This window comes from Hyla sarda, chromosome 5 (genome assembly GCF_029499605.1).
Source record: "Hyla sarda isolate aHylSar1 chromosome 5, aHylSar1.hap1, whole genome shotgun sequence".
Taxonomy (NCBI): domain Eukaryota; kingdom Metazoa; phylum Chordata; class Amphibia; order Anura; family Hylidae; genus Hyla; species Hyla sarda.
The window spans coordinates 222,716,424-222,735,498 of record NC_079193.1 but is presented as its reverse complement, the minus strand read 5'-3'; the positions used below and the strand labels follow the sequence as shown (position 1 = coordinate 222,735,498).

Below are 19,075 nucleotides of genomic sequence, written 5' to 3'. Positions count from 1 at the left end.
TGAAGGGATAGGAGTGAGGTGGCAGGGGTGCCACCCCTCCTATCCCTGCTATTGGTCGTCAAGAAGCGACGACCAATAGCAGATTGGGGGCGGGGGGGTTAACTTTCGGTTTCCCCGTTCTGCCCACCCACAATAGGCAGGGCAGAATGGGGAAACCGTCAGGGACCGTCGCCGAAGTCCACTTACCCATCAGCAGGCGACGATCAGCAGCGGAAGAAGAGGATGGCGATGTGTCTCCCTGGATACTACGGAAGGCGGTGAGTTGCCTAGCAACATTTGGAGGGCTACAGTATGAGACCACTATACAATAGTCTCTAAACTATAGAGCTCCAGATGTTGCAAAACGACAACTCCCATCATGCCTAGACAGCTGTTTGCTGTGTGGGCATGCTGGGGTTTGTAGTTTTACAGTAGCTGGAGGGCTGCAGTTTGGAGATCACTTTGCAGTGATCTCTAAACTGTGGCCCTCTAGATCTTCCAAAACTAAAACTCCTAGCATGCCCACACAGCAGTTTGCTGTCTGGGAATGCTGGGATTTGTAGTTTTGCAACATCTGGAGGGCCACAGTTTGGAGATCACTGTGCAGTGGTCTCTAAACTGTAGCCCTCCAGATGTTGCTAGGCAACTCACCGACTTCCGTAGGATCCAGGGAGCTGCATCATTAAAGTTGGATGGGAAAATGAAAAAAAAAATGTCACAAAAATGCTGGTGTTACCCTAAATTTTTCATTTTCACAAGGGAAAATAAGAAAAAAAAAGCCCCTCCAAAATTTGTAACCCCATTTCTTCTGAGTAACAACATACCCCATGTGTGGATGTAAAGTCTCTGCTGGCGCACTACAATGCTCAGAAGAGAAGGAGCACCATTGGGATTTTGAAGAAAAAAATTTGTCCGGAATTGAAGGCCACGTGTTTTTATAAAGCCCCCATAGTGCCAGAACAATGGACTCCCCCCCCCCCCCATGTGACCCCATTTTGGAAACTACACCCCTCAGGTGTCTGACAGATTTTTGGAACAGTGGTCCGTGAAAATGAAAAATTGATTTCTTCATTTGCACAGCCCACTGTTCCAAAGATTTGTCAATCGCCAGTGGGGTGTAAATGCTCACTGCATCCCTTATTAAATTCTGTGAGCGGTTTAGTTTCCAAAATGGGGTCACATGTGGGTAGGTCCACTGTTCTGTCACCACGGGGGGGCTTTGTAAACGCACATGTCCCCTGACTTCAATTCCAAACAAATTATCTCTCCAAAAGATCAATGGTGCTCCTCTTCTTCTGAGCATTGTAGTGCGCCAGCAGAGCACTTGATGTCCACATATGGGGTATTTCCATACTCAGAAGAAATGGGGTTACAAATTTTGGGGGTCATTTTCTCCTGTTACCCCTTGTAAAAATTTAAAATTTGGGGAAAAAACAGCATTTTAGTGAAAAAATTTTTTTTTTCATTTACACATCCAACTTTAACAAAAAGTCGTCAAACACCTGTGAGGTGTTAAAGGGGTATTCCGGGGAAAAACGTTTTATCCCCTATCCTTTGGACATGAATGGAGGGGGTGTGGCATGACATCACGTCCCCAGTCCTGGAAACCCAGAGGTTTCCGAAACTGGAGATTCAGCACCCGCATAGAATGCGGGTTCTGCAGGGAGATCGCGGGGGGTCTCAGCGGCGGGCCCCCCGCGATCAGACATCTTATCCCCTTTGGATAGGGGATAAAATGTTTTTGCCCGGAATACCCCTTTAAGGCTCACTGTACCCCTTGTTACGTTCCCTAAGGGGTGTAGTTTCCAAAATATTATGCCATCTGTTGTTTTTTTGTTGTTGTTTTTTTGCTTTTCTGGCACCACAGGGGCTTCCTAAATGCGACATGCCCCCCAAAAACCATTTCAGCAAAATTTGCTTTCCAAAAGCCAAATGTGACTCCTTCTCTTCTGAGCATTGTAGTTCGTCTGCAGAGCATTTTACAGGGATACCCAATTTATGTAGGTTGAATTTATTTTACTATTTAAAAGAAAAAAATTAACTACATGCACCAAAATTAGTATGTTTAAAATTGTCATCTTTTGCACCGTGGTCTGTAGTTTTTATTGGTCCAATTTTTGTTTTGATGGGACTTTTAAATCGCTTTTTATTAATATTTTGTATGGTATATTTTTCTACGTGTACGCAATCAGACGTGCGGTTTAGCTAATCTTATATTTTAATAGTTCGGACATTTACAATTTATTATTTTTATTCTTTATTACATTATTTTATTTTAAAAAATGGGAAAAGGGGGGTGATTTAAACTTTTAATGGGGAAGGGTTAATGACCTTTTATTAACTTTTATTTTTACACTTTTTTTTAGCTCCCACAGGGGGCTACAACATGCAATCTTCTGATTGCATATAATGATCAATGCTATGCCATAGCATAGAGGGTGAGGACCCTCTCGTCGTCCGCTAAGCTGATCAGAACATCACGATTTTGTCACGATAGTCCCGATCGGCTCCGCTGAGCTGCCAGGATTCTTTCACTTTCGTATTAGATGCCGCAATCAACTTTGATCGTGGCGTCTAAAGGGTTAATGCCAGCATCAGCCCCATTTCCGGTGCCAGGCATTAGCTGTGGATCCTGGCTGCCTGCAGCGACCGGGATCCACTGGGTTTAACCCGTTCTCTGCTAGTGCTAATGGTTTAAACCTGGTAAATATGACCAGGGCTTACAGGTACGCCCTGACATCCTGGTACTTAAGGACTCAGGGCGTATCTGTACGCCCTGTGTCCTTAAGGGGTTAAGGCCACAGATCTGGAGAAGGGTACAAAACATTGTCTGCTGCACTGAAAGTTCTCAAGAGTGCAGTGGCCTCCATAGATCTTATATGGAAAAACTTTGGAACAACTAGGACTCACAGAGCTGGCTTAACCCTCACACTAAATAATTAAGGGAGAAGTTTCCTGGTAAGAGAGATGACCAAGAACTCAATGGTCACTCTGGCTAAGCTCCAAGGATCCTGTGTACCCATAGGAGAAACCTCCAGTAGGTCAAACATCACGTCAGAGAGTGATGCCACCCCTAACCATTACTAACCCACCGCCGGTGACCCAATCCGGTCATGCTGGAGGATGTTGCAGGCAGCAGAACGTTTTCCATGGCGTCTTACTTTACTGAGAGAGTAGTGGATGCATGGAATAGCCTTCCTTTAGAAGTGGTAGCTGCAAATACAGTGAAGGAGTTAAAACATGCATGGGATAAGCATAAGGCCATCCTCCATATAAGATAGGGCCAGGGACTATTGATAGGATTCAGATTATTGAGCAGACTAGATGGGCCAAATGGTTCTTGTCTGCCGACACATTCTATGTTTCTATGTTATGTCTCCAGACTCTGAACCTGCTTTCATCTGTAAAGAGCACAGGGTGCCAGCGGCGAATTTGACAATCTTGATGTTCTCTGGCAAATGCAAAACGTCCTGCACGGTTTTGGGCTGTAAGCACAACCCCCATCTGCTGACGTCAGGCCCTCATACCACCCTCATGGAGTTTGTTTCTGACCGTTTGAGTGGACACATGCACATTTGTGGCCTGCTGGAGGTCATTTTGCAGGGCTCTGGCAGTGCTCCTCCTGCTCCTCCTTGCACAGAGGCGAAGGTAGCTGTCCTGCTGCTGTGTTGTTGCCCTCCTACGGCCTCCTCCACGTCTCCTGATGTACAGGCTTGTCTACTGGTAGCGCCTCCATGCTCTGGACACTACGCTGACAGACACAGAAAACCTTCGTGCCACAGCTCGCATTGATGTGCTATCCTGGATGAGCTGCACTACCTGAGCCCCTTGTGTGGGTTGTAGACTCCGTCTCATGCTACCACTAGAGTGAAAGCACCACCAGCATTCAAAAGTGACCAAAACATCAGCCAGGAAGCATAGAAACTGAGAAGTGGTCTGTGGTCACCATCTGCAGAACCACTCCTTTATTGGAGGTGTCTTGCTAATTTCCTATAATTTCCACTTGTTGTCTGTTCCATTTGCACAACAGCATGTGAAATTGATTGTCAATCAGTGTTGCTTCCTGAGTGGACAGTGTGATTTCACAGAAGTGTGGTTGACTTGGAGTTACATTGTGTTGTTTAGGTGTTCTCTTTATTTTTTGAGCAGTGTACTAATGATTAGGGATGTCCTGATACTAGTATCGTTATCGGAGCCGATACTAGCCATTTGCATGGTATCGGGGACTCGTTCAATGTCCCCGATACCATGCCCGATACCTGGTGCCGCTCCGCTGCCCCGTTCTCCAATCCTCCCGTCCGCATCATAGTGTTCCATGAAGGAGCATGTGACACACACGTCACTCCTCCTCCCCTGCGCCCAGCGTGACGCTACGGAGGAAGCAGAGTGACATATATGTCACATGCTCCTCCATAGGATGCCATGATGCGGACGGGAGGATGGGAGAGTGGAGCTGCAGCAACCAACAGAGGACAGCCGCAGGTGAGCTGTCTGCAAGGAGGGGTGCTGCTGCTGTCTAGAGAGGGGCTGCTGTCTAGAGGGGGGCTGCTGTCTAAAGGAGGGGCCCTGCTGCTGCTGTCACTGTCGAAACAGGGGGCCCTGCTGCCTAAACGGGGGGCCCTGCTGCTGCTGACTAAACGGGGGGCCCTGCTGCTGTCTAAAAGGGGGGCCCTGCTGTTGCTGCTGCTGTTGCTGTCTAAACGGGGGGCCCTGCTGCTGCTGTCTAAACGGGGGGCCCTGCTGCTGACTAAATTGGGGGCCCTGCTGCTGCTGACTAAACGGGGGGGCCCTGCTGCTGCTGACTAAATGGGGGTCTCTGCTGCTGCTGTCTAAAAGGGGGGCCCTACTGTTGCTGCTGCTGACTAAACGGGGGGCCCTGCTGCTATCTAAAAGGGGGGCCATGCTGTTGCCGCTGCTGTTGCTGTCTAAACAGGGCTCCCTGCTGCTGCTGTCTAAAGGGGGGGCCCTGCTGCTGCTTTCTAAAGGGGGTCCCTGCTGCTGCAGTCTTAACTAAAAAAAAATTTGTCACGTACAATTTTAGAGGCCAGGATTTCTTTAACTTGAAAAATATCTGAGGAACCGGAGACAGGAGTTGGAGCAGAATTTTTTCTTTGAGAATAAAGGTTGATAACCAGAGGTTTGAGGAGAGAAACATGAAAGGAGTTAGGAATATGTAAAGAAGGTGGCAAGCGGAGTTTGTATGAAACTGGATTGATTTTTTATAATACCTCGAACGGACCCAGGAAACGAGGTTTGTAACTTGGAATTTTAAACCGGATGAATTTAGAAGATAACCAAACTTTATCACCAGGAGAGAAAGATGGAGGAGATCTTCTTTTCTTGTCTGCTTGATTCTTCATTCGGGAGGAGGCCAGAGATAAAGATTTCCGAGTCTGTTGCCAAATGGAGGAGAAATCTCTGACAAGTTCATCTACAGCAGGGAGACTGGAACAGACTGGGACCGGAAGAGGAGACCTGGGATGATGACCAAAAACAATAAAAAACGGAGATGTCTTTGTGGACTCAGAGTCCTTCTGATTATAGGAAAATTCGTCCCAGGGAAGAAGATCTACACGGTCGTCCTGACGAGCAGAGACAAAATGCCGTAAATAAGCCTGTAAAATTTGATTTACCCTTTCCACCTGACCATTAGACTGGAGGTGGTAGGCAGAGGAGAAATCCAAACTGATGCCAAGACAGGAACAGAGGACTCGCCAGAATTTGGACACAAACTGTACTCCACGATCCGAGACAATGTTTTCTGGAAGACCATGAAGACGGAAGATATGAAGTAAAAAATGCTTAGCCAGTTGTGGAGCTGATGGGAGCCCGGGGAGAGGAATGAAATTAGCCATTTTAGAAAACCAGTCTACCACAACCCAGATGACTGTGTTATTATGTGATGGTGGAAGGTCGGTAATAAAATCCACAGCCATGTGAGTCCATGGAACCTCAGGAATGGGTAACGGCTGCAGAAGTACTGCGGGTCTCAGTCGAGAGGGCTTGTCTTGAGCACAAGTGGCACAGGAACGCACAAATTCAGAGACATCGTGTTCCAGACATGGCCCCCAAAAGTGTTGGGAGATAAGAAGAAGTGTCTTGCATACTCCCGGATGACCAGCCAATAAGGAAGAATGACCCCAGTTTAGAACTTTGCGTCTCAATCTGAGTGGTACAAAAGTTTTACAAGGAGGCTGCTGTAGAAGATCAGCAGGAGCTGCAGAAATCAGACGATCAGGAGGGATAATATGTCTTGGAGTTGGATCCAAACCCACAACGTCAGAAGATCTGGAGAGGGCATCAGCTCTGATATTCTTATTAGCTGGACAGAAATGAATACAAAAATTAAATCGGGAGAAGAACAAAGACCACCTTGCCTGATGGGAGCAACCACAGAAGAAAAATGTGGGATGAGCTGACGATAGTAGTTTGCAAATCCCAGAAAACATTGAATAGCCCGCAGACCGGTAGGGAGAGGCCAATCCAAAATCGCAGACAATTTTATTGTATCCATTTGCAGTGCTTGATGAGAGACAATGTATCCTAGAAAACGAAGACTGGATTTCTCAAAAAGGCATTTCTCCAGTTTGGCATAGAGATGATTCCTCCGAAGGCGTTGTAGGACCAGACGAGCATGAGTACGATGCTCCTCCAAGTTAGAAGAATAAATCAGTATGTCATCCAGATAAACGACTACACAAGTGTAGAGAAGGTCGCGGAAGATATCATTGACGAATTCCTGGAAAACAGCTGGAGCATTGCAAAGGCCAAAAGGCATCACAAGATACTCAAAATGTCCCTCGTGGGTGTTGAAAGCCGTTTTCGTTTCGTCTCCCTCTCGAATTCGAATCAGGTTGTAGGCACCACGTAAATCCAGTTTAGAGAAGACTTTGGCCCCCAGAAGACGATCAAAAAGTTCTGAGATCAAAGGAATAGGATAATGATTCTTGACCATGATCTTGTTGAGACCTCTGTAATCAATACAAGGATGGAGAGAACCATTCTTCTTGCTGACAAAGAAGAACTCGGCTCCTGCTGGTGACGAAGACTTCCGGATAAATCCTTTTTTGAGGTTCTCTCGGATGTATTCTTGCATGGCTTGAGTCTCTGGGACTGACAAAGGATAGATTCTACCCCGAGGTGGCATAGTCCCAGGCAGTAAATCAATCGGGCAATCATAAGGACGATGTGGAGGCAAAGTCTCGGCCTGTCTTTCGCAAAAGACCTCAGAAAAGTAATGATAAGGGGTAGGCAGACCAGGCATGGGAGAAATAGCAGAAAGAATTTTAGGCTGGACTGACTCTAGATAACGATTATGACAGCATTGTCCCCAGCGAGTGACCTCTCCGGATTTCCAGTCAAGCTGAGGGGAAAGGAGTTGGAGCCAAGGAAGACCGAGAAGTATTTGGGAAGTACAATGTGGAAGCACAAAGAATTCAATCCTCTCCTTATGTGAGACTCCCACCTGCAGAAGAAGAGACTCCGTGCGACATAGCACTCTACAGTCCAGATTTTGTCCAGTGACGGAAGAAATGAACAGTGGCTTGGCAAGGCGACTCCCTGGAAGGCGAAATTCATGTATGAGAGAGACATCAATAAAATTGCCAGAGTCCAAAAATGCTGTAGCGAAGAAAGAAGTCTGGGCAGAAACGTGGACTTGTACGGAGATATTCAAACGAGCAGAGAGGTGCACACACCCAGAGAAGTCCCTACATAACCTGGGTTCGGACGTTTTCCTGGATTCTGAGAACGGGAAGGACAGTCTTTGAGGAAATGCTCTGGACTGGCACAGTACAGACACAAACTCTTGCTGAGGCGTCGGGATCTTTCCTCCAGTGTGAGACGAGTATAAACCTTTGGCATAGCCTTTTCAGTAAATCCACTTTCTTTTTGGAGCTCCTCCTGTCTTTCGGAGAAACGTACATCAATTCGTGCGGCCAAATGGATCAGCTCACACAGGTTAGATGGAGAATATCGTGCAGCAAGAGCGTCCTTTTTTAAATATAGCAAACAAGGCCTCGTTGTTCCATGCCAATTCAGAAGCAAGGATACGAAACTGGACTGCATAGACTCCCACGAAGGAAGTCCCTTGACTTAGGTTAAGAAGAGCTGACTCAGCGCAGGAGACACGTGTGGGTTCTTCAAAAACGCTGCGGAATTCATCCAGGAAAGCAGTGAGGTTGGATGTAATTGGATCGCTACAATCCGAGAGCGAAGTAGCCCAGGTCAGGGCCTTCCCAGACAAGATACTGATCACAAAGGCCACCATAGCACTCTCCGTAGGAAACTGATCCACCATGAGCTCCAGGTGCAAGGAGCACTGCATCACAAAGCCTCTACATTGCTTAGAATCTCCGTCAAACTTTGTGGGAAGGGGAAGATGAAGCTTTGTAGCTAAAGGAACTGCAGGGACCGTAGGAGACTGCTGCAGTATAGATAGAAGTAGCTGCGGCATGGTGGACAGTTGATTTAATTGCTGCGCCTGGTGGGCCAACTGCTGCGACTGATGGACCACTTTGGAGGAGAGATGCGAATCCTCAGGCAGGGGTACCTCAGCGGGATCCATGGCTGGATCTTACTGTTAGACTCACCACAGACGGCAGGTACCCAGGGAGTAGTAGATCCGTAAAACCACGGTAGTCTGGAACAGGTGATGCAGTAGATCCACTGGACCTGTTTGGCAGATGACGCGGGCCATGCCAGGGAGCGGAGTCTAAGGTGCCGCTGGTTTTCACCAGAGCCCGCTGCAACGTGGGTTGGGTTTGCTGCGGCAGGCGACTCCCAGGTGGTTACCCTTGGCACAACATGACCAAACAGGTGGCTGAGGTAAAGCGTGGTACCAAAGGAACAGGCGGGACGTAGTCAGGCAGGCTAGGGGTCAGGGCAGGCAGCACAGGAGCGTAGGCAGAAGGGTAGCAGAAGGTCAATAGGCTGGCGGCTAGAACACGGTCGGGTCACGGAATGCAAAAGGTCTGGTACACGGCAAGGAATAACGGGAACTGCTTTCTCTAAAGTGCAAGGCAAAGAAAGATCCGGCAGGGGTGCTAGGGAGGAGCGAAAACGTATAAAAAAAAAGGTGCAGGTGCAAATACTAATTACGGGCGCACTGGCTCTTTAAATTTCAAAGCTCCAGCGTGCGCTAGAAGGCAGGGGGCGCGCGTGTCGGAGCTGAGGGACAGAAGTCGGGGACGGAGGTGAGTGATGGGCTGGGACTCGCATGCGGGCGCGTCACGCAATGCGAATCCCAGCACCGCCGGGAGCTGAGACACGGGAGCAGAGGTGCTCCCGGCCGGTATGTCCGGCCGGAGCGCCACTTGTTACACAGTCTCACCCATTAGTGTATAAACATGACATATTTATTCTTAACCCCTTAAGGACTCAGCCCTTTTTCACCTTAATGGGGTATTCCAGGAATTGTTTTTATTTGACTATGCTACAGGGGCTGTAAAGTTAGTGTAGTTCATAATATAGTGTCTGTACCTGTGTGTGATGGTTTTCTCACAATTCTTCTGTGATTTTCACTCCAATATTTATTTTTAACAGCATACAAAATTACTGTTGTCTCAGATTTTTCCCAGGTTGCAATGTGGCCGAGACCTGACGCCAGCCGATGACAGGGAGCCTATCTGCTTCAATGGGTGGAGCAATCGCTTGGTGGTAGAGAGATTAATTTGCAACTAATGCAGCAGCTGCAGGCACCCTGATTGAAAATCACGGGTCTTTTGATGGATGCAGCTCATTTATGTTTCAATGGGTGGGGCAGCTGATGTGTGGGAGGGAGGAAAACGGAATTGTGGGATTTGTAGTAAAAAAAAAGAAAAGTCAAACAGGAAATACCAGTTAACAAAAAGCTAGCCACACTGTTATGGTAATCTCACAACATAGCCATTTAGCCCCAAGACAAGCGCAGATCCTTCCTAAACATGTCCGATACTGTCTGTCTGATATGTACTAAAATCACCTTATGGTGGATAACCCCTTTAAGGACTCAGCCCTTTTTTGCAATTCTGACCACTGTCACTTTATGCATTAATAACTCTGGGATGCTTTTACCGTTTATTCTGATTCCGAGAGAGTTTTTTCATGACATGTTCTACTCTAACATAATGGTAAATTTTCGGCGTTACTTGCATCCTTTCTTGGTGAAAAATCCCCAAATTTAATGAAAATTTTGCTAATTTTGCAGAAATTTTCTAACTTTGAAATTCTCTGCTTGTAAGGAAAATAGATATTCCAAATCCATTTTATATTTGAAACTCTCTGCTTGTAAGGAAAATGGATATTCCAAATATATTTTATATCGATTCACAAATACAATATGTATACTTTATGTTGGCATCAGAAAGTTTTTTTTTGATGACATTAGAGGGCTTCAAAGTATAGCAGCAATTTTCAAAATTTTCACGAAAATTTCAAAATCTGAATTTTTCAGGGACTAGTTAAGTTAAGTGGGTTTGAGAGGCCTTTCTGTGAGAAATACACCATAAATTACCCCATTATAGAAACTACACCCTTCAAAGTATTCAAAATGACATTCAGAAAGTTTTTTAACCCTTTAGGTGTTTCACAAGAATAGCAGCAAAGTTGAGAAGAAAAATCTAAATCTACATTTTTTACACCAACATGTTCTTGTAGCCCCATTTTTTTCATTTTTAAAAGTGGTAAATGGAGAAAAAGCCCCCCAAAATTTGTAGCCCAATTTCTTTCGAGTATGGAAATACCTTATATGTTGACATAAAGTGCTCTGTGGGCTCACAACATGGCTCAAGAGGGAAAGAGCAACAGTGGGATTTTTTAAAACTAATTTTGCTGTCATAGCTTTTGGGGGCCATGTTGCATTTAGGAAGCCCCCATGGTGCCAGAACAGCAAAATAATGGTACACTATTTTGGAACCTACACTCCTCAAGGAACATAACAAGGGGCATGGTGAACCTTAACATCTCACAGGTGTTTGACGACTTTGCATTGAAGTTGGACGTGAAAATGGAAAATTAGATTTTTAACACTAAAATTATGGTGTTACCCCAAATTTTTCTTTTCACAAGGGGTAATAGGGGAAAATGGACCCCAAAATTTAAAGCCCAATTTCTTCCAATTAAGAAAACGCCCCATATGTGGACATTAAATGCTCTGCTGGCGCACTACAATACTCAGAAGTGAAGGAGAAAAATTTGGCTTTTTGAAATAGAATTTTGCTGAAATGTTTTTTGGGGGGCATATTGCCTTTAGAAAGTCCCCATGGTGCCAGAATAGCAAAAAAGAAAGACATGGCATACTATTTTAGAAACTACACCCCTCAAGGAACGCAACAAGGGGTATAGTGAACCTTAACACCTCACAGGTGTTTGATGACTTTGCATTGAAGTTGGACGTGAAAATGGAAAATTAGATTTTTAACACTAAAATGATGGTGTTACCCCAAATTTTTCTTTATCACAAGGGGTAATAGGTGAAAATGGACCCCAAAATATGAAGCCCAATTTCACTTGATTAAGAAAACGCCCTATATGTGGAGGTTAAGTGCTTTGCTGGCGCACTACAATGCTCAGAAAACAAGGAGCAAAATTTGGCTTTTTGAAAGAGAATTTTGCTGAAATGGTTTTTGGGGGCATGTTGCATTTAGAAAGTCCCCAGGGTGCCAGAACACCAGAAAAAAAAAACCACATGGCATACTATTTTCGAAACTACACCCCTCAAGAAATGTAACAATGGGTATAGTGAGCCTTAACAGCCCACAGGTGTTTGACGACTTTGCGTTGAATTTGGACGTGAAAATGGAAAATTAGATTTTTAACACTAAAATGATGGTGTTACCCCAAATTTTTCTTTTTCATAAGGGGTAATAAGAGAAAATGGACCCCAAAATTTGAAGCCCAATTTCTCCCGATTAAGAAAACTCCTCATATGTGGACGTTAAGTGCTCTGCTGGCGCACTACAGGTCTCAGAACAGAAGGAGCGCCATTGGACTTTTGGAGACAGGATTTTGATGAAATTGAAGTCGGGTGACATGTGCATTTACAAACCTCCAGTGGTGCCAGAACAGCAGAAACGCTCCACATGTAACCACATTTTGGAAGCTACACCCCTCACAGAATTTAATAAGGGGTGGAGTGAGTATTTACACCCCACTGGCTTTTGACAGATCTTTGGAACAGTGGGCTGTGCAAGTGAAAAATTAAATTTTTCATTTTCACAGACCACTGTTCAAATAATCTGTCAGACACCAGTGGGGTGTAAATGCTCACTGTACCCCTTATTACATTACGCGAGGGGTGGAGTTTCTAAAATGGGGTCACAGGTGGGGGGGTCCACTGTTCTGGCACCACGGGGGGCTTTTTAAACACACATGGCCTTAAAGGGGTACTCTGGTGGTCAACGTGTTTTACCGTTTTTTACTTACCTTATTTGTTTTGTTTCATTTATATTCTTGTTGTTTAGCCTACTCTATTGCCGTTCTTTGTTGTCTTTTTATCCCCCACTTTGTTTTCCTATATTTTCTTCTATTTCCTGTTTCTTGCTGTGCTGAAAACTACAAATCCCAGCATGCCACATGCCTTGCTGGTTTGGGGCTGCTCCTTTTTTTTTTTTTTTGTTCTGCCCTTTACCCACTATTTTCCCGGGTCAGCCCCCTTATACACAGCACACTAATATAAATCAGCCTTGGCTGGGATACACTGGCATACACACACAAAAGGGACTACAACTCCTAGCATGTGTCATTCAGGAGTCTTCAGTCTGTGGTATAATACCAGCATGCTGCCTCTGCAGTCTCCTGGGGGTTGTAGTTCACCACACCTCTGTAGGGCATACACCAGTGTTTTCCAAGCAGGGTGCCTCCATGTGTTGCAAAACTACAACTCCCAGCATGCCCTGACAGCCTTTGGGCATGCTAGGAGTTGTAGTTTTACAAAAGCTGGAGCCACACTGGTTGGGAAACACTGGTGTAACATGATGTGTATGCTGAATAGGCTAGAACAGTGTTTCCCAACCAGTGTGCCTCCAGCTGTTGCAAATCTACAACTCCCAGCATGCCCAAAGTCTGTAAGGGCATGCTGGGAGTTGTAGTTTTGCAACAGCTGGAGGCACACTTTTTTGTAAACACTAGCATACACACACGAAACAGGGACTACAACTTTCATCATGTGTCATTCAGGAGCCCCCCCCCCCCCTCCCCCTTCACATATAGGGGGAGATTTATCAAAACCTGTGCATAGGAAAACTTGCCCAGTTGCCCATAGCAACCAATCAGCTTGCTGCTTTCATTTTTATGAAGGCCTGTGAAAAATTAAAGAAGCGATCTGACTGGTTGCTATTGGCAACTGGGCAAGTTTTCCTCTGCCCAGGTTTTGATAAATCTTCCCAATAGAGATCATTCCCAGTATGAGATTTATTCCCATGCAGTCCATACATCCCCAGACCGTGCACCTTCTCATCCTCCCCTTCAGATAACACTTAACTTCTCTGTGAGGTCCTTCTCCTATGCAGACCTGTGTCCTTAGAATACAGAGCAGGGGGGAGGGGAGGTGAGGAGCTGTGTACTCAGGTGGATGAGATGGGGGGGCGTGGCTTATTCCTCTCATGCAGACAGAGAAAAAAAAAAGCTGTGACATCTTGTCCACAACAGACTCAGAACTGTGGACAACAGTAAAAGAAAACCCCCTGAACTACAGAACTTCCTGCCCAACAAACAGGTAAGAAAAACACACACATGCTGCCAAAACATATAACACATGTATATTGCAAAAAAACTAAACTTACAAAGAAGATGCCATATAGTCAAAAAAATTAACCACCGGAGTACCCCTTTAAATTCCGGACACATTCTCTCTCCAAAAGCCCAGGGGCGCTACTTCTCTTTTGAGCATTGTAGTGCACCCGCAGAGCACATTACATCCACATATGGGGTATTTTCTTACAAATTTTGGGGGCTTTTTCCTATTTTCCCTTATGAAAATGAAAAATTAAGGGTAACACCAGCATTTTAGTGAAAAAAAATTCATTCATTTTCCCATCCAACTTTAATGAAAATTCCTCAAACACCTGTGGGGTGTTAAGGCTCACTATACCCCTTGTCACGTTTCCTGAGGGGTGTAGTTTCCAAAATGGGGTCACATGTGGGTATTTCTTTTTTTTGCGTTTATGTCTGAACCGCTATAAAATCAGCCACCCCTGTGCAAATCACACATTTAGTCCTCAAATGTACATGGTGCGCTCTCACTTCTGAGCCTTGTTGTGCGTCCGCAGAGCATTTTACGCCCACATATGGGGTATTTCCGTACTCAGGAGAAATCGCGTTACAAATTTTGGGGGTCTTTTTTTCCTTTTACCTGTTGTGAAAATAAAAAGTATGGGGCAACACCAGCATGTTAGTGTATAATTTTTTGTTTTTTTACACTAACAGGCTGGTGTAGCCCCCAACTTTTCCTTTTCATAAGGGGTAAAAGGAGAAAAAGCCCCCTAAAATTTGTAGTGCAATTTCTCCTGAATACGGAAATACCCCATATGTGGCCCTAAACGGTTTCCTTGAAATACGACAGGGCTCCGTAGTGAGAGAGCGCCATGCGCATTTGAGGACTAAATTAGGGATTGCATAGGGGTGGACATAGGGGTATTCTACGTCAGTGATTCCCAAACAGGGTGCCTCCGGCTGTTGCAAAACTCCCAGCATGCCTGGAAAGTCAGTGGCTGTCTGGAAATGCTGTGAGTTGTTGTTTTGCAACAACTGGAGGCTCAGTTTTGGAAACACTGCCGTACAATACGTTTTTCCTTTATATTGGGGAGGACAATGTAAAGGGGTGTATACGTAGTGTTTTAACTTTTATTATGTGTTAGTGTAGTGTGGTGTAGTGTTTTTAGGGTACATTAGCACTGGCGGATGTTTACAGTGAGTTTCCGGCTAGGAGTTTGAGCTGCGGCGAAAAATTTGCCGCAGCTCAAACTTGAAGCAGGAAACTTACTGTAAACCTGCCCGTGTGAATGTACCCTGTACATTCAAATGGGGGGGCAAACCTCCAGCTGTTTCAAAACTACAACTCCCAGAATGTACTGACAGACCGTGCATGCTGGGAGTTGTACTTTTGCAACAGCTGAAGTCACACTGGTTGGAAAACTTTCAGTTAGGTTCTGTTACCTAACTCAGTATTTTCCAACCAGTGTGCCTCCAGCTGTTGCAAAACTACAACTCTCAGCATGTACTGATCACCGAAGGGCATGCTAGGAGATGTAGTTATGCAACAGCTGGAGGTACGCAACTACAACTCCCAGCATGCCAAGACATCTGTTTGCTGTTTGGGCATGCTGGGATTTGCAGTTTTGCAACATCTGGAGGGCTACAGTTTAGAGACCACTGCACAGTGATCTCCAAACTGTGGCCCTCCAGATGTTGAAAAACTACAAATCCCAGCATGCCCAGACAGCAAACTGCTGTGTGGGCATGTTAGGAGTTGTAGTTTTGCAAGATGTAGAGGGCCACAGTTTAGAGACCACTACACAGTGATCTCCAAACTGTAGACCTCCAGCTGTTGCAAAACTGCAAATCCCAGCATGCCCAAACAGCAAACAGCTGCCTGGGCATGCTGAGAGTTGTAGTTTTGCAACATCTGGAGGGCTACAGTTTGGAGATCACTGTGCACTGTGCTACTCAAACTGTAGCCCTCCATATGTTGCTAGGCAACTCACCGGCTTCCGTAGGATCCAGGGACCCCGCGACCAATCGCTGCCCGCTGCCGCCACCGATGGGTGAGTGGACTTTGACGCCGGTCCTCCTCGGTTTCCCTGTTCTGCCCAGCCTATTGTGGGTGGGCAGAACGGAGAAACCAAAAGTTAACCCCTCGCCCCCGATCTGCTATTGGTCTTCGCTTCTAGATGACCAATAGCAGGGATAGGAGGGGTGGCACCCCTGCCACCTCACTCCTATCCCTTCAGGGGGATCGTGGGTGTTTTGGAAACCCCGATCGCCTTATTTTCCGGGTCACCGGGTCACCGGCCAAAGAAAGCAAAACTAATCCTAAATATTTTTTTAGATATATAAATGCAAAAAAAACAAGGACAGAGCATGTAGGACCCCTTAATAATGATAATGGTGAGGTTGTCACAGGCGATCAAGAGAAAGCGGAGCTACTGAATGGGTTCTTTAGTTCTGTATACACTATGGAAAAAGGAGCTGACATTGGCCAGGTCAGTGCTGGTAACACATCATGTAATGTACTGAACTGGCTTAATGTAGAGATGGTACAAGGTAAGTTAAGTGATATAAATGTAAGCAAATCCCCAGGGCCGGATGGACTACACCCAAGAGTTCTTAGAGAGGTAAATTCAGTAATATCTGTACCCCTGTTCATGATATTTAGAGATTCTCTGGTGTCTGGTATTGTGCCAAGGGACTGGCGCAAGGCGAATGTGGTGCCAATCTTCAAAAAGGGCTCTAGGTCTTCCCCAGGAAACTATAGACCGGTAAGTTTAACGTGCATTGTGGGTAAATTGTTTGAAGGACTTATAAGGGATTACATACAGGAATACATAGGGGTAATAGTATTATAAGTGATAGCCAGCATGGGTTTACTAAGGATAGAAGTTGTCAAACCAATCTAATTTGCTTTTATGAAGAGGTGAGTAGAAGCCTTGACAGAGGAATGGCTGTGGATATAGTGTTTCTGGATTTTGCTAAAGCATTTGATACTGTCCCTCATAGACGTCTGACAGGTAAGTTAAGGTCTTTGGGTTTGGAAATTTTAGTTTGTAACTGGATTGAACACTGGCTCATGGATCGTACCCAGAGAGTGGTGGTCAATGATTCATACTCTGATTGGTCCCCGGTTATTAGTGGTGTACCCAAAGGTTCAGTACTGGGCCCGCTGTTATTTAATTTATTTATCAATGATATAGAGGATGGTATTAACAGCTCTGTTTCTATCTTTGCAGATGACACCAAGCTTTGTAGCACGGTACAGTCTATAGAGGATGTGCATAAGTTACAAGATGACTTGGATAGACTAAGTGTCTGGGCATCCACTTGGCAAATGAGGTTCAATGTGGATAAATGTAAAGTTATGCATCTGGGTACTAATAACCTGCATGCATCGTATGTCTTAGGGGGGATTAAACTGTCAGAGTCACTGGTAGAGAAGGATCTGGGTGTACTTGTAGATCACAGACTACAGAATAGCATGCAATGTCAGGCTGCTGCTTCCAAAGCCGGAAGGATATTGTCATGTATCAAAAGAGGCATGGACTCAAGGGACAGGGACATAATACTCCCCCTTTATAAAGCATTGGTACGGCCTCACCTGGAATATGCTGTTCAGTTTTGGGCACCTGTCCATAAAAGGGACACTGCGGAGTTGGAAAGGGTGCAGAGACGCGCGACTAAACTAATATGGGGCATGGATCATCTTAGCTATGAGGAGCTACAATTGTTTAGTCTTGAGAAGAGACGTTTAAGGGGGGATATGATAAACGTATATAAGTATATTAATGGCCCATACAAAAAATATGGAGAAAAACTGTTCCAGGTCAAACCCCCCCCCAAAGGACGAGGGGGCACTCCCTCCGTCTGGAGAAGAAAAAGTTTAGTCTCAAGGGGCGACACGCCTTCTTTACCGTGAGGACTGTGAATTTATGGAACGGTCTACCTCAGGAACTGGTCACAGCAGGAACAATTAACAGCTTTAAAACAGGATTAGATACATTCCTGGAACAAAATAACATTAATGCTTATGAAGAAATATAAAATTCCATCCCTTCCCCAATATCGCGCCACACCCCTACCCCTTAATTCCCTGGTTGAACTTGATGGACATATGTCTTTTTTCGACCGTACTAACTATGTAACTATGTAACTGTGTAACCATAGACCCATATGACCCGGAATCGGCGCAAATCACCGGTGTGAATTTACTGGCGATTTGCGGCGATCAGCAGTCCCCCAGGTCCCCGCCTGGCGTACGTACAGGTACGCCCTTGGTCCTTAAGTACAAGGGAGCAAAGGCGTACCTGTATGCCCTTGGTCCTTAACAGGTTAAAATCTCCCTTTTCCCATCTTATAAAAAAAAAAGTGTAAAAAATGTAATAAACATATTTGGTATCGCCGGCGATGTCTGACAATAATCGTGGGTTCTGGCTGCTGATAGCAACTGGGACCAAACCGAATAGCAAGTGCACTGCACTCAGCTTGTGAGCTCACTTCAAACTGCGAGAGCAGGACCAGGGCATACAGGTACGCCCTTGGTCCTTATGAGTTTAAGGCCAAAATGGGCTGTGTTCTTAAGGGGTTATGGGCACTTTTAAATAGCAGTATTTTTATTCTTATTTTACATTAACAATTTGAAAACCAAAATTAGAAAGAGGACATACACAGAAAAAACATATAATATAAAGTTTTGCACCTTTTCAATTTTTTGACCAGCTCCTTTGCTACTAATATAAATCTAAAATTCTGCTCTGTGAAAGTGGTCAAAGGCTGGTGTCAAACACAGCATTTTACGGCAGTTTGACAATTTTTTTTTAACCAAATTCAGGATTTGATTCAAAATGTACAGCAAATATAAAGGAAGGACTGACAGTTAGTGCAGGTGACACTGATGACAACGGTACTTACCTTGTCCCGTTCCATGTAGGGGATCTACGGTAATCTACATCGTTAGCTTCAGCTCTGGGCCCGGCTTGGGGCATGAGCAAAAGCTTAGTGACATCACCACAGCTGTTCTCTAGCAGCGGGACCCAGCAGAGAGCAGCAGCGGCTTCGGGCATGGGTGGAGCTTAGTGACATCACTGCTGCTGCTCTCTGCTGGGTCCCGCTGCTATAGAACAGCAGCGGTGATGTCACTAAGCTCCGCCCATGCCCCAAGCCGGGCCGGAGCTGAAGCTAACAATGGAGATTACCGGAGATCCCCTGCATGGACCGGGACAAGGTAAGAACCGTTGTCATATGTGTCACCTGCACTACTTGCGGGTACCGAGAGGTTAGTGCAGATGACACTGGTGACAGATTTCCTTTAACCCCTTAAGGACCAGGCCATTTTACACCTTAGGACCAGAGCGTTTTTTGCACATCTGACCACTGTCACTTTAAACATTAATAACTCTGGAATGCTTTT

General features: G+C 45.5%; 1 protein-coding gene across 2 annotated transcripts in view; it reads right to left on the bottom strand.

Annotated features, from left to right (window-relative positions):
* Positions 1 to 19,075, bottom strand: part of ADTRP (androgen dependent TFPI regulating protein) — a 151,704-nt gene that overhangs the window by 58,476 nt on the left and 74,153 nt on the right. The window lies entirely within an intron of this gene.